The following is a 15,560-nucleotide window of genomic DNA, read 5'->3' on the forward strand; positions in this document are numbered from 1 at the left end:
CCCCCACGGGCCCTCTTCCGACCCCCCACGGGCCCTCTTCCGACCCCCCACGGCCCCTCTTCCGACCCCCCACGGCCCCTCTTCCGACCCCCCACGGCCCCTCTTCCGACCCCCCACGGCCCCTCTTCCGACCCCCCACGGCCCCTCTTCCGACCCCCCACGGCCCCTCTTCCGACCCCCCACGGCCCCTCTTCCGACCCCCCACGGCCCCTCTTCCGACCCCCCCACGGCCCCTCTTCCGACCCCCCACGGCCCCTCTTCCGACCCCCCACGGCCCCTCTTCCGACCCCCCACGGCCCCTCTTCCGACCCCCCACGGCCCCTCTTCCGACCCCCCCACGGCCCCTCTTCCGACCCCCCCACGGCCCCTCTTCCGACCCCCCCCCAAGGCCCCTCTTCCGACCCCCCCCCAAGGCCCCTCTTCCGACCCCCCCACGGCCCCCCTTCCGACCCCCCCCACGGCCCCCCTTCCGACCCCCCCCACAGCGCCCCCTACGACGCCCCCTCCCAATGCCCCCCTCCCAATGCCCCCCTTACGACGCCCCCCCCATGGCCCCCCTTACGACGCTTTCCCCCCACGGCCCCCCTTACGACGCTTTCCCCCCACGGCCCCCCCTTACGACGCTTTCCCCCCACGGCCCCCCTTACGACGCTTCCCCCCCACGGCCCCCCTTACGACGCTTCCCCCCCACGGCCCCCCTTACGACGCTTTCCCCCCCCACGGCCCCCTTACGACGCTATCCCCCCACGGCCCCCTTTCCGACCCCCCCACGGCCCCCCTTCCGACACCCCCATGGCCCCCCCAACGGCCCCCCTTCCGACCCCCCCAACGGCCCCCCTTCCGACCCCCCCAACGGCCCCCCTTCCGACCGCCCCAACGGCCCCCCTTCCGACCGCCCCAACGGCCCCCCATTACGACCCCCTCTGGCCCACCTACAACCTCCCCCACGGCCCCCCCCACGACGCCCCCTTACGACGCACCCCCCCCACGACGCCCCCTTACGACGCACCCCCCCCACGGCCCCCCACCGACGGCCCCCCTTACGACGCTTTCCCCCCACGGCCCCCGTTACGACGCTTTCCCCCCACGGCCCCCGTTACGACGCTTTCCCCCCACGGCCCCCCTTACGTTGCTTTCCCCCCACGGCCCCCCTTACGACGCTTTCCCCCACGGCCCCCCTTACGACGCTTTCCCCCCACGGCCCCCCTTGCGACGCTTTCCCCCCACGGCCCCCCTTCTGACGGCCCCCACGCCCCCCTTCCGACCCCCCCCCCACGCCCCCCTTCCGACCCCGCTCCAGGCGCCCCCTTCCGACCCCGCCCTACTGAGTGAGGTGGCGCAGTGGTTAGCACACTGGACTCGCATTCGGGAGGTCGACGGTTCAATTCCGTCTCCAGCCATCCTGATTTAGGTTTTCCGTGATTTTCCTAAATCGTTTCAGGCAAGTGCCGGGATGGTTCCTTTGAAAGGGCACGGCCGATTTCCTTCCCCATCCTTCCCTAACCCGAGCTTGCGCTCCGTCTCTAATGACCTCGTTGTCGACGTGATGTTAAACAGCACTATCCTAATCCTAACCGACCCCGCCCCACGCCCCCCTTCCGACCCCGCCCCACGCCCCCCTTTCGACCCCGCCCCACGCCCCCTTTCCGACCCCGCCCCACGCCCCCTTTCCGACCCCGCCCCACGCCCCCCTTCCGACCCCGCCCCACGGCCCCCCTTCCGACCCCGCCCCACGGCCCCCCTTCCGACCCCGCCCCACGGCCCCCCTTCCGACCCCCCCTTCCGACCCCGCCCTACGGCCCCCCTTCCGACCCCCCCTTCCGGCCCCCCCCCACGCCCCCATTCCGACGCCCCCCCAGGGCCCCCCTTCCGACCCCCCCCCCCCCACGGCCCCATTCCGACCCTCCCCCCCAGGGCCCCCCTTCGGACCCTCCCCCCCAGGGCCCCTTTCCGACCCTCCCCCCCCAGGGCCCCTTTCGGACCCTCCCCCCCAGGGCCCCCCTTCGGACCCTCTCCCCCACGGCCCCCCTTCGGACTCTCCCCTCTCCCCCCCACAGCCACCCTTCCGACCCTCCCCCCCCCCCCCCCCCCCACGGCCACCCTTCCGACCCTCCCCCCCCCCACGGCCACCCTTCCGTCCCTCCCCCCCCCCCCCCCCCACGGCCACCGTTCCGACTCGCCCCCCCCACGGCCACCCTTCTGACCCCGGACGGACCCCCTTCCGACCCCCGACGGACCCCCATGGGCAACCTTCCACCCCCCCCCTCCCGCACGGCCCCTCTTCCGACCCTCGCAAAGAGCCCTCTCCCGGCCCCCTCTGCCGCCCCCCAGCCCCTCTGCTGCCCCCCCCCCCTGGCCCCTCTGCCGCCCCCGGCCCCTGTGGTGCCCTCCGCCCCCCCCCCCCCCCCACCACGGCACTCTGAACGGCTATGAGCACTCGTTCAGTAGAAGAGATGTATTTTACAGTACCAAAGATGAACAAGTGCTCATTAGCTTTTAAGGTAAGCCTTTGAGAGCCCTTGTTTACTATACTTTTTCTTTGAATAATTGTATCTGTCATAGCCCTACAAATTGACCATTCCTTTTCGGAAACTATGTATACCAGGTAATACTGTTGCTATTGATGATATCGTTATAATAATTATAGGTTGATTTTTATTTTAAAAGTATATATCATGTAGATGCTATAAATATGGAGTTAATATTTTAAAATTATCCTTTATTATTGGATGTACTCTAAGCACATTGAATTACACAGGTTGCATGAATGTTGTCTCTAAAATTTTGGCAGAAAGTGTTGTGCTGAGTTTTTACTATTATCATAATGGCCAAACAATTGACACACACAAATGGAACCCATCAGTTCCTCTTATAAAGCAGCTCCTTTGAAATAAGATAAAATTGGTGGGGACATTGAAAAAGAACAGAAGGCATTGTCCACCAATCAATAAAAATACCTTAAAAAGGGTGAAGTTGGAGGTAAAGGTTTGTCTAGTAGCACAAATTTGTCAAAATCTTTCTTCTCAGCAATTACATAGGTTTGCTTTTTTTAACGTGTGCCTTAAGATAAGTTCTAGAGTCAGTATTGCCTTGTGTTTTCGTACATTTCTCCAGAATCAAAACTGTTCCTTGCTCATGTCAGCTTCTATCAGTCATTCCATTCTTCTGTAAATAATCCCTGTCAGTGTTTTGCAAGCATGACTTACTAAATTGATAGTTCAGCAGTATTCTCATGCCAGCATCTGCTTTCTTTGATATTGGAATTATTACATTTTTCTTGAAGTTTGAGGGTACTTTGCCTGACTCAGATACTTTGCACAGCAGGCGAAATAGTTTTGCAATTACTAGCTCTTCCAAGGACCCCAGTAATTGTGACAGAATGCCATCTTCTCCAGAGTCCTTGTCTCTCTTTCGTTTCTATTTTAGTATCCTAAACTTCATTACCTTTGTAAAGCTGCTCTACATGTGTTCCTCCCAACTTTCACCTTTGCCTAAGTAATGTATTGCCAACTAAGCTCTTACGTGTCTCTTTTTTCCAAATGTCTCTTTATTCTTCTTATAAGTGATCTCCATTTATCCCCTAGTTATACTTGCTTCTTCAGTCTTACAATTGTCCACTAGTCATTACTGCTTAGCCATTTTGCACTTTGTCAATCTGCTGTATTTCCTTTCATCTGCTTCATTTTCATATTTTCTTCTTTCATCTACTATATTCAGTATTTCCCGTGTTATCAAAGGATTTGTACTAGGTCTTGTCTTTTACCCATGTGATTGTTTGCTGCCTTCACTATTTCATTTCTCAAAAGTTGCTCATTCATCTTCTACTGTATTCTATTCCTTTTTTCAGTCGATTGCCTAATGCTCCCACTGAAAATCTTGTACCTTTTTGCAGTTTCTCAAGTTTTAACTTACAGTTGATAACCAATAAATTATGGTGCAAGTCCACATCTGCTTCTGAAAATGTTGTACATTTTAAAATCAGATTTCAAAATCTCTATCTTACAATTATATAATTAATCTGAAACCTTACTGTGTCTCCAGGTTCTGACAGTTCTTTCCCCTAGCCCAAATTTTTTATCATCATCATCATAATTAGCGTCTCTTCCTTTTCTGTCTGTCAAATACCAGTCCCCCATCAGAATTAAATAACTTCTGCTTTAACTATCTTAACTATTTCTTTTATCTCATCATATGTTCTTTCACTTCCCCCCATGAACCATGGACCTTGCCGTTGGTGGGGAGGCTTGCGTGCCTCAGCGATACAGATAGCCGTACCGTAGGTGCAACCACAACGGAGGGGTATCTGTTGAGAGGCCAGACAAACGTGTGGTTCCTGAAGAGGGGCAGCAGCCTTTTCAGTAGTTGCAAGGGCAACAGTCTGGATGATTGACTGATCTGGCCTTGTAACAATAACCAAAACGGCCTTGCTGTGCTGGTACTGCGAACGGCTGAAAGCAAGGGGAAACTACAGCCGTAATTTTTCCCGAGGGCATGCAACTTTACTGTATGATTACATGATGATGGCGTCCTCTTGGGTAAAATATTCCGGAGGTAAAATAGTCCCCCATTCGGATCTCCGGGCGGGGACTACTCAAGAGGATGTCGTTATCAGGAGAAAGAAAACTGGCGTTCTACGGATCGGAGCGTGGAATGTCAGATCCCTTAATCGGGCAGGTAGGTTAGAAAATTTAAAAAGGGAAATGGATAGGTTGAAGTTAGATATAGTGGGAATTAGTGAAGTTCGGTGGCAGGAGGAACAAGACTTCTGGTCAGGTGACTACAGGGTTATAAACACAAAATCAAATAGGGGTAATGCAGGAGTAGGTTTAATAATGAATAGGAAAATAGGAATGCGGGTAAGCTACTACAAACAGCATAGTGAACGCATTATTGTGGCCAAGATAGATACGAAGCCCACGCCTACTACAGTAGTACAAGTTTATATGCCAACTAGCTCTACAGATGACGAAGAAATTGAAGAAATGTATGATGAAATAAAAGAAATTATTCAGATTGTGAAGGGAGACGAAAATTTAATAGTCATGGGTGACTGCAATTCGAGTGTAGGAAAAGGGAGAGAAGGAAACATAGTAGGTGAATATGGATTGGGGGGCAGAAATGAAAGAGGAAGCCGCCTGGTCGAATTTTGCACAGAGCACAACATAATCATAACTAACACTTGGTTTAAGAATCATGAAAGAAGGTTGTATACATGGAAGAACCCTGGAGATACTAAAAGGTATCAAATAGATTATATAATGGTAAGACTGAGATTTAGGAACCAGGTTTTAAATTGTAAGACATTTCCAGGGGCAGATGTGGACTCTGACCACAATCTATTGGTTATGACCTGTAGATTAAAACTGAAGAAACTGCAAAAAGGTGGGAATTTAAGGAGATGGGACCTGGATAAACTAAAAGAACCAGAGGTTGTACAGAGATTCAGGGAGAGCATAAGGGAGCAATTGACAGGAATGGGGGAAATAAATACAGTAGAAGAAGAATGGGTAGCTTTGAGGGATGAAGTAGTGAAGGCAGCAGAGGATCAAGTAGGTAAAAAGATGAGGGCTAGTAGAAATTCTTGGGTAACAGAAGAAATATTGAATTTAATTGATGAAAGGAGAAAATATAAAAATGCAGTAAGTGAAACAGGCAAAAAGGAATACAAACGTCTCAAAAATGAGATGACAGGAAGTGCAAAATGGCTAAGCAGGGATGGCTAGGGGCCAAATGTAAGGATGTAGAGGCCTATCTCACTAGGGGTAAGATAGATACTGCCTACAGGAAAATTAAAGAGACCTTTGGAGATAAGAGAACGACTTGTATGAATATCAAGAGCTCAGATGGAAACCCAGTTCTAAGCAAAGAAGGGAAAGCAGAAAGGTGGAAGGAGTATATAGAGGGTCTATACAAGGGCGATGTACTTGAGGACAATATTATGGAAATGGAAGAGGATGTAGATGAAGATGAAATGGGAGATATGATACTGCGTGAAGAGTTTGACAGAGCACTGAAAGACCTGAGTCGAAACAAGGCCCCCGGAGTAGACAATATTCCATTGGAACTACTGACGGCCGTGGGAGAGCCAGTCCTGACAAAACTCTACCATCTGGTGAGCAAGATGTATGAAACAGGCGAAATACCCTCAGACTTCAAGAAGAATATAATAATTCCAATCCCAAAGAAAGCAGGTGTTGACAGGTGTGAAAATTACCGAACTATCAGCTTAATAAGTCACAGCTGCAAAATACTAACACGAATTCTTTACAGACGAATGGAAAAACTAGTAGAAGCCAACCTCGGGGAAGATCAGTTTGGATTCCGTAGAAACACTGGAACACGTGAGGCAATACTGACCTTACGACTTATCTTAGAAGAAAGATTAAGGAAAGGCAAACCTACGTTTCTAGCATTTGTAGACTTAGAGAAAGCTTTTGACAATGTTGACTGGAATACTCTCTTTCAAACTCTAAAGGTGGCAGGGGTAAAATACAGGGAGCGAAAGGCTATTTACAATTTGTACAGAAACCAGATGGCAGTTATAAGAGTCGAGGGACATGCAAGGGAAGCAGTGGTTGGGAAGGGAGTAAGACAGGGTTGTAGCCTGTCCCCGATGTTGTTCAATCTGTATATTGAGCAAGCAGTAAAGGAAACAAAAGAAAAATTCGGAGTAGGTATTAAAATTCATGGAGAAGAAATAAAAACTTTGAGGTTCGCCGATGACATTGTAATTCTGTCAGAGACAGCAAAGGACTTGGAAGAGCAGTTGAATGGAATGGACAGTGTCTTGAAAGGAGGATATAAGATGAACATCAACAAAAGCAAAACAAGGATAATGGAATGTAGTCTAATTAAGTCGGGTGATGCTGAGGGAATTAGATTAGGAAATGAGGCACTTAAAGTAGTAAAGGAGTTTTGCTATTTGGGGAGCAAAATAACTGATGATGGTCGAAGTAGAGAGGATATAAAATGTAGGCTGGCAATGGCAAGGAAAGCGTTCCTGAAGAAGAGAAATTTGTTAACATCCAGTATTGATTTAAGTGTCAGGAAGTCATTTCTGAAAGTATTCGTATGGAGTGTAGCCATGTATGGAAGTGAAACATGGACGATAAATAGTTTGGACAAGAAGAGAATAGAAGCTTTCGAAATGTGGTGCTACAGAAGAATGCTGAAGATTAGATGGGTAGATCACATAACTAATGAGGAAGTATTGAATAGGATTGGGGAGAAGAGAAGTTTGTGGCACAACTTGACCAGAAGAAGGGATCGGTTGGTAGGACATGTTCTGAGGCATCAAGGGATCACCAATTTAGTATTAGAGGGCAGCGTGGAGGGTAAAAATCGTAGAGGGAGACCAAGAGATGAATACACTAAGCAGATTCAGAAGGATGTAGGTTGCAGTAGGTACTGGGAGATGAAAAAGCTTGCACAGGATAGAGTAGCATGGAGGGCTGCATCAAACCAGTCTCAGGACTGAAGACCACAACAACAACAACATGTTCTTTCAATCACTTCATCATCTGTGAAACTAGTTGGCATAAAAACTTTTGCTACTGCGGTGGGTTTTGCCTTCATGTCTATCTTGGCTACAATAACACATTCACTATGCTGTTCATAGTAGCTTATCTGCATTCCTATTTTTTATTCATTATTATTCCTACTCCTGCATTATCCATATTTGATTTTGTATTTATAGCACTGTACTCATCTGACCAGAAATCCAGTTCTTCCTTCCATCGCAGTTCACTAATTCCCACTATAAATTTCAACCTATCCATTTATCCTTTTAAATTGTCTAACTTCACTACTTCATTAAGCAATCTGATGTTACATGCTCTCTGATGTTACATGCTCTCACCTGTAGAATGCCAGTTTTTTTTCTGATGTTGATTTTCTCCTGAGTAGTCTCCTTCCATAGTTCTGAGTGAACAGCTTTACCTCCAGAATATTTTGACCTAGAGAATGCCTTCATTTAACCATACAGAAGAGCTGTAGGCCCTCACAAAAATGTGGGCTGTAATTTCCCTTTCCTTTCAGCTATTCACATTTACCAGCACAGCAAGGCCATGTTGGCAAACACTACAAGGCCGGATCAGTCAATCTTCCACACCACCACCCCTGCAGTTACTAATAAGGTTTCTGCCCCTCTTCAGAAACAACACATTTGTGTGTTCTGTCCACATATACCATTCTGCTGTGGTTGCACCTATGGTATGGCAATTTGTAGGCCTACCATTGAGACACTCAAGCAACTCCATCTCGGCAAGGTCCGTGATTTGTGGGTGGACTAAACTCTACATCTGCTCAATAATAAAAAATGAAAGAAAGCTTGTAAGATTTTTGAAATAGTTTATCTAAAATTAAGAAATAAAACAGATTAGAGAAACATTTGACATACCTGTGAATGATGCTTGAAGTCGTGTAAATTTTTTTTAGTAGGGAAAAGTGAGTAAGCAAGAACAATAACAACAGCAGCATGTGTAAAGGAGAAAATACTTTCTGCACCACATGCATTCTGTTTCCTGCTATTTAAAGGGTTCTCTATTGAAACATTTTTGAGACAAAAATTGTTGGAACTTTTTTACACCTTTGGACATAGACGATAGAAATATGTCAAGGCCACACATCACACAGAAGAGTCTACATATTCCACCAGTCAAGTATCTTCTAGTACTTTTTAAAATTCTAAGATTATAAGTTACACAATGTATTTTAAATTCTCAATTGGCTCCTCATATAATACAGGATTACAAGCATTATTCAAATGTTTTTTTATTTTTTGCAAGTTTTGATAAATCTTCAAGGGATACAAAAATATGTGGAACATTTGGTGACCACAAACACAGCAAGACTAGATCACGAAAGTGTCAGTGCCTGTGAAGAATTTTCTCATTACTGTTTCAAGTAATGCTGTACTCCTGGATTATCTTTTTCATTCTCGGTCCTCCTCACACACTTAACTGCTTTCAGTGTTTTTGGAAGACCTGTCATATGTTTACCACTTGTGCACTTCAGCTGATGATTCAGATAATCTATAGTCGAATAAGCAACGTTGTTGCCAGCTATCAACAGTGAAATGCTAACAGCTGCAGGATATAAACAGGAGTCATCTACAGAGCTGTGACAACATTGAACTTTCCTAGTGTCTTCTGTTTTTGAAATGTCCTGAATTTAATACTTGGTTAGAAGGAAGCCATTTGGAGAGTTATGTGTCACACCAATCCAACTTTTTATATGCAAAATGGCTAGGCCTTGAAGAGATGAACTTTCTGACACTTCATTTATTTAGGTATCAGCAGCTGTTTGTGAAATATTTCAATTCAATTTCCTTCATATCACTCAATAAGTTTTCCACAGATACCCTACTTTCTTTCATGCAATGAAAGGTACCCCTCCCCCCTCCCCCTCCCGTTCTTAAAAACTTCACGTCACACTGGTCGGTTTGAGACCCCATTTGTTAATTTCCCACTCTTTGTTTGGCTATGAAAAATGAGAGAACACTCCATAGTGGTATTTCCCCTAAAATCACTCATTAAATGGTTTTTATTTACCTGGATTACTTTCAAGTAATTAGATACCTCACACTAGTAAATTTGATGTCCCATTTGTCCATTTTACACTCTTCATTTGGCAATGAAAATTCAGAGTATAACACAGTGTGTAATTTATAGGAGCCATATTTTCATTACACTTAAACAATTCGACAAATAGATTCCATGTGAAGATAAAAACAAGTACCAAAAAGGCCGCTGTTTTGAAAAAGCTGCAGATTCCCTGCTTATACTAACTATTACTTATTTTCTATTATTGGCTGCTTTATACAATGAAGAAAGTCAGAGACAAATATCTACAGTTTATATACCTAGAGTCAAGTGTACAGTGAACATTGTTATTTGTTAAGTTACTAACATTTAACTTAAAAAATAGTCATTTGTGTACACGTGCCTAAGTCTTAAAACAGCTGTAGGGATCACTCACTGCAGTATGGACAATCACGATTCTGAATGTGCGAGACAGTTAGTGCTTACCAATTTCGTTTTGCACAACAAACCATAAAATTGGCCATATTCTGGAAGTAGCTTCACTGACATTTGCCTCATTGCTCCAGGTGGCGCCTGTGATTTGCATAAATTGTTCAATTCTTGAAAATTTGAAGCCAATCAAAATGTCTGATTGCTCCCGGAGTATGGTGCAGTGGACGCACATATTGTCATTGCAAGGGTGCCTATATACAGGGACAAGGGAGGAAGGGGAGGAGCAGCTGCACGTATCCCCTCCCCCTCCCTTCAGCTCTCGGTGTAAGGAAACGATGTAGTGCAGTCAGGTGTTTTTATTTCAAGAATGTCATTTAAAAGTTGGTATACGCAAGTTTTTATCAAGGTCAGATCTGGAACTTTTCATGGATACTGGCAAGTCACTGTTCATCTCCCAAGATATCCCCCAGGTTTAGCAGCCCCCCCCCCCCCCCCCCCCCCCAAACTATTGTATGGGTGCCCATGTGTGTTAGTCTCCATTAAGATTATTGGCAAAGGGCAAAATCTGATTGGCCAATTCCTCATTCTAAATATTCTTATTGATGGTGGATGTCCCCTGAATCAGTGGACCCTTTTCTTTGTAGTTCAAACAGACAAAAAAATTAACATTGTTAATAGATTACACTTCTTGCACAGCCAAATAGGTGGACCTACCTTTAATTTCTCACTTTTGTGATACTGTTATCTTATTGCCTTTAGATTCATAATCTGAAAAGATTAGTTAAATGCAAAATATAATAAGTCTGTACAAAAAATGTAAGATTTTAAATAATGACATGAATAAGGGTGATTAGAACATAATTGGAACACACATATTAAGAATCTTCCCAAACACATGAATTCAGCAACATCTGCTCTGTGTGTAACTGCTGTTTTTGTTGCAGAAAAAAAAGAAATTATAAAGTCGGCTCACTTTGAATACTTCCGTCCATTACTGTCATGTTGTTGTTGTTGTGGCCTTCAGTCCTGAGACTGGTTTGATGCAGCTCTCCATGCTACTCTATCCTGTGCAAGCTTTTTCATCTCCCAGTACCTACTGCAACCTACATCCTTCTGAATCTGCTTAGTGTATTCATCTCTTGGTCTCCCTATACGATTTTTACCCTCCACGCTGCCCTCCAATACTAAATTGGTGATCCCTTGATGCCTCAGAACATGTCCTACCAACCGATCCCTTCTTCTGGTCAAGTTGTGCCACAAACCTCTCTTCTCCCCAATCCTATTCAATACTTCCTCATTAGTTATGTGACCTACCCATCTAATCTTCAGCATTCTTCTGTAGCACCACATTTCGAAAGCTTCTATTCTCTTCTTGTCCAAACTATTTATCGTCCATGTTTCTTTTCCATACATGGCTACACTCCATACAAATGCTTTCAGAAATGACTTCCTGACACTTAAATCTATACTCGATGTTAACAAATTTCTCTTCTTCAGGAACGCTTTCCTTGCCATTGCCAGTCTACATTTTATATCCTCTCTACTTCGACCATCATCAGTTATTTTGCTCCCCAAATAGCAAAACTCCTTTACTACTTCAAGTGTCTCATTTCCTAATCTAATTCCCTCAGCATCATCCGACTTAGACTACATTCCATTATCCTTGTTTTGCTTTTGTTGATGTTCATCTTATATCCTCCTTTCAAGACACTGTCCATTCCATTCAACTGCTCTTCCAAGTCCTTTGCTGTCTCTGACAGAATTAAAATGTCATCGGTGAACCTCAAAGTTTTTATTTCTTCTCCATGAATTTTAATACCTACTCCAAATTTTTCTTATGTTTCCTATACTGCTTGCTCAATATACAGATTGAACAACATCGGGGAGAGGCTACAACCCCGTCTTACTCCCTTCCCAACCACTGCTTCCCTTTCATGTCCCTCGACTCTTATAACTGCCATCTGGTTTCTGTACAAATTGTAAATAGCCTTTCGCTCCCTGTATTTTACCCCTGCCACCTTTAGAGTTTGAAAGAGAGTATTCCAGTCAACATTGTCAAAAGCTTTCTCTAAGTCTACAAATGCTAGAAACGTAGGTTTGCCTTTCCTTAATCTTTCTTCTAAGATAAGTCGTAAGGTCAGTATTGCCTCACGTGTTCCAGTGTTTCTACGGAATCCAAACTGATCTTCCCCGAGGTTGGCTTCTACTAGTTTTTCCATTCGTCTGTAAAGAATTCGTGTTAGTATTTTGCAGCTGTGACTAATTAAACTGATAGTTCGGTAATTTTCACATCTGTCAACACCTGCTTTCTTTGGGATTGGAATTATTATATTCTTTTTGAAATCTGAGGGTATTAAGCCTGGTTCATACATCTTGCTCACCAGATGGTAGAGTTTTGTCAGGACTGGCTCTCCCAAGGCCGTCAGTAGTTCCAATGGAATGTTGTCTACTCCGGGAGCCTTGTTTCAACTCAGATCTTTCAGTGCTCTGTCAAACTCTTCACGCAGTATCATATCTCCCATTTCATCTTCATCTACATCCTCTTCCATTTCCATAATATTGTCCTCAAGTACATCGCCCTTGTATAGACCCTCTATATACTCCTTCCACCTTTCTGCTTTCCCTTCTTTGCTTAGAACTGGGTTTCCATCTGAGCTCTTGATATTCATACAAGTCGTTCTCTTATCTCCAAAGGTCTCTTTAATTTTCCTGTAGGCAGTATCTATCTTACCCCTAGTGAGATAGGCCTCTACATCCTTACATTTGTCCTCTAGCCATCCCTGCTTAGCCATTTTGCACTTCCTGTCGATCTCATTTTTGAGATGTTTGTATTCCTTTTTGCCTGCTTCACTTACTGCATTTTTATATTTTCTCCTTTCATCAATTAAATTCAATATTTCTTCTGTTACCCAAGAATTTCTACTAGCCCTCATCTTTTTACCTACTTGATCCTCTGCTGCCTACGCTACTTCATACCTCAAAGCTACCCATTCTTCTTCTACCGTATTTCTTTCCCCCATTCCTGTCAATTGTTCCCTTATGCTCTCCCTGAAACACTGTACAACCTCTGGTTCTTTCAGTTTATCCAGGTCCCATCTCTCTAAATTCCCACCTTTTTGCAGTTTCTTCAGTTTTAATCTACAGGTCATAACCAATAGATTGTGGTCAGAGTCCACATCTGCCCTGGAAATGTCTTACAATTTAAAACCTGGTTCCTAAATCTCTGTCTTACCATTATATAATCTATCTGATACCTTTTAGTATCTCCAGGGTTCTTCCATGTATACAACCTTCTTTCATGATTCTTAAACCAAGTGTTAGTTATGATTATGTTGTACTCTGTGCAAAATTCTACCAGGCGGCTTCCTCTTTCATTTCTTAGCCCCAATCCATATTCACCTACTATGTTTCCTTCTCTCCCTTTTCCTACACTCGAGTTCCAGTCACCCATGACTATTAAATTTTCGTCTCCCTTCACAATTTGAATAATTTCTTTTATTTCATCATACATTTCTTCAATTTCTTCGTCATCTGCAGAGCTAGTTGGCATATAAACTTGTACTACTGTAGTAGGTGTGGGCTTCGTATCTATCTTGGCCACAAAAATGCGTTCATTATGCTGTTTGTAGTAGCTTACCTGCATTCCTATTTTCCTATTCATTATTAAACCTACTCCTGCATTACCCCTATTTGATTTTGTGTTTATAACCCTGTAGTCACCTGACCAGAAGTCTTGTTCCTCCTGCCACCGAACTTCACTAATTCCCACTATATCTAACTTCAACCTATCAATTTCCCTTTTTAAATTTTCTAACCTACCTGCCCGATTAAGGGATCTGACATTCCACGCTCCGATCCGTAGAACGCCAGTTTTCTTTCTCCTGATAACGACATCCTCTTGAGTAGTCCCCGCCCGGAGATCCGAATTGGGGACTATTTTACCTCCAGAATATTTTACCCAAGAGGACGCCATCATCATTTAATCATACAGTAAAGCTGCATGCCCTCGGGAAAAATTACGGCTGTAGTTTCCCCTTGCTTTCAGCCGTTCGCACTACCAGCACAGAAAGGCCGTTTTGGTTATTGTTACAAGGCCAGATCAGTCAGTCATCCAGACTGTTGCTCTTGCAATACTGAAAAGGCTGCTGCCCCTCTTCAGAAACCACACGTGTGTCTGGCCTCTCAACAGACACCTCTCCGTTGTGGTTGCACCTACGGTACGGCTATCTGTATCGCTGAGGCACGCAAGCCTCCCCACCAACGGCAAGGTCCATGGTTCATAGGGGGGGGGGAGGTGGATTGCTGTCATACCGAACGCTATTTTGGGACAGTTTCACGTGTAAACATAAAGTATTAATTGCACAGAAAAGTGGTCTGGGGATATCTTTGATGACCATTCTAAAACCTCATGTAAGCCAGTAATAAATAAAATAAGCATCATGATATGTTTACTCTCTTCTGGAGTTTGTTTTGAAGAACCACCTTTAATTTGAAAATTATAGTTGCATTCATAAATTAAACACCAGGAACAATTTATCATTACTCTTGGGCTGAAAGAAACCAAGCATATAGCTGTAATAATGTTTGACCACCTTCCACATGAATTAAAACTGCTGACAGATACAACAAATTGACACTATTTCTATTTGCTTGGCAACTCTTCCTACTCCTTTGCTGAATTTTGAACAGGAAAAAATCTGTAGTTAGTTTGATGTTCCATCTATCATTTGCATGATAAATGATGTGGACTGAATCATTTTAATTTACATCACAAATTAATTTTAAAATATGGCTACATGCTGAACATTTATAAGTTTTGTTTTGTTCCATTATTATTATTATTATTCTTTCTTTCTTTTCTCAGACGTTATGTCTGGTCAAAAATGGAAAGTGACACGGACCTTGATCAAGCGTGACTTCCTTTTAACTGTACGGTATATGTTATATTGCATTTAGGAACTTTCGGGTAATTGAACATGTATCAGTAATTACGGATTTCTGTAGTTGTATATATAAGTTTGGATGTAGCTCTATTGCATTGATGTACTGGTGGATATTGTGTGGTATGACTCCTGTAGTTGATAGTATAATTGGTATGTCAACTTTATCCTGATTGCTTTGTGTATTTTGCTAGTTTCTGCTTGTTCTATAAAGAATTTTCTTAAATTGTCTACCTGTCCATTATGTAGGTTTTTTATGTCGATAAATCCCCTTCCTCCTTCCTTTCTGCTTAATGTGAATCTTTCTGTTGCTGAATGTATGTGATGTATTCTATATTTGTGGCATTGTGATTGTTTAAGTGTATTGAGTGCTTCTAGGTCTTTGTTACTCCATTTCACTACTCCAAATGAATAGGTCAATATTGGTATAGCATAAGCGTTTATAGCTTTTGTCTTGTTTCTTGCTGTCAATTCTGTTTTCAGTATTTTTGTTAGTCTTTGTCTATATTTTTCTTTTAGTTCTTCTTTAATATTTGTATTATCTATTCCTATTTTTTGCCTGTATCCTAGATATTTATAAGCAATCTTCTTGTTTAGCGTGTTTTCCCTTGACTATGCTATTTTTCTTACGTTTGTCTGTTCCAAA

This window comes from Schistocerca piceifrons, chromosome 3 (assembly GCF_021461385.2).
Source record: "Schistocerca piceifrons isolate TAMUIC-IGC-003096 chromosome 3, iqSchPice1.1, whole genome shotgun sequence".
In the NCBI taxonomy this organism is placed as follows: Eukaryota; Metazoa; Arthropoda; class Insecta; order Orthoptera; family Acrididae; genus Schistocerca; species Schistocerca piceifrons.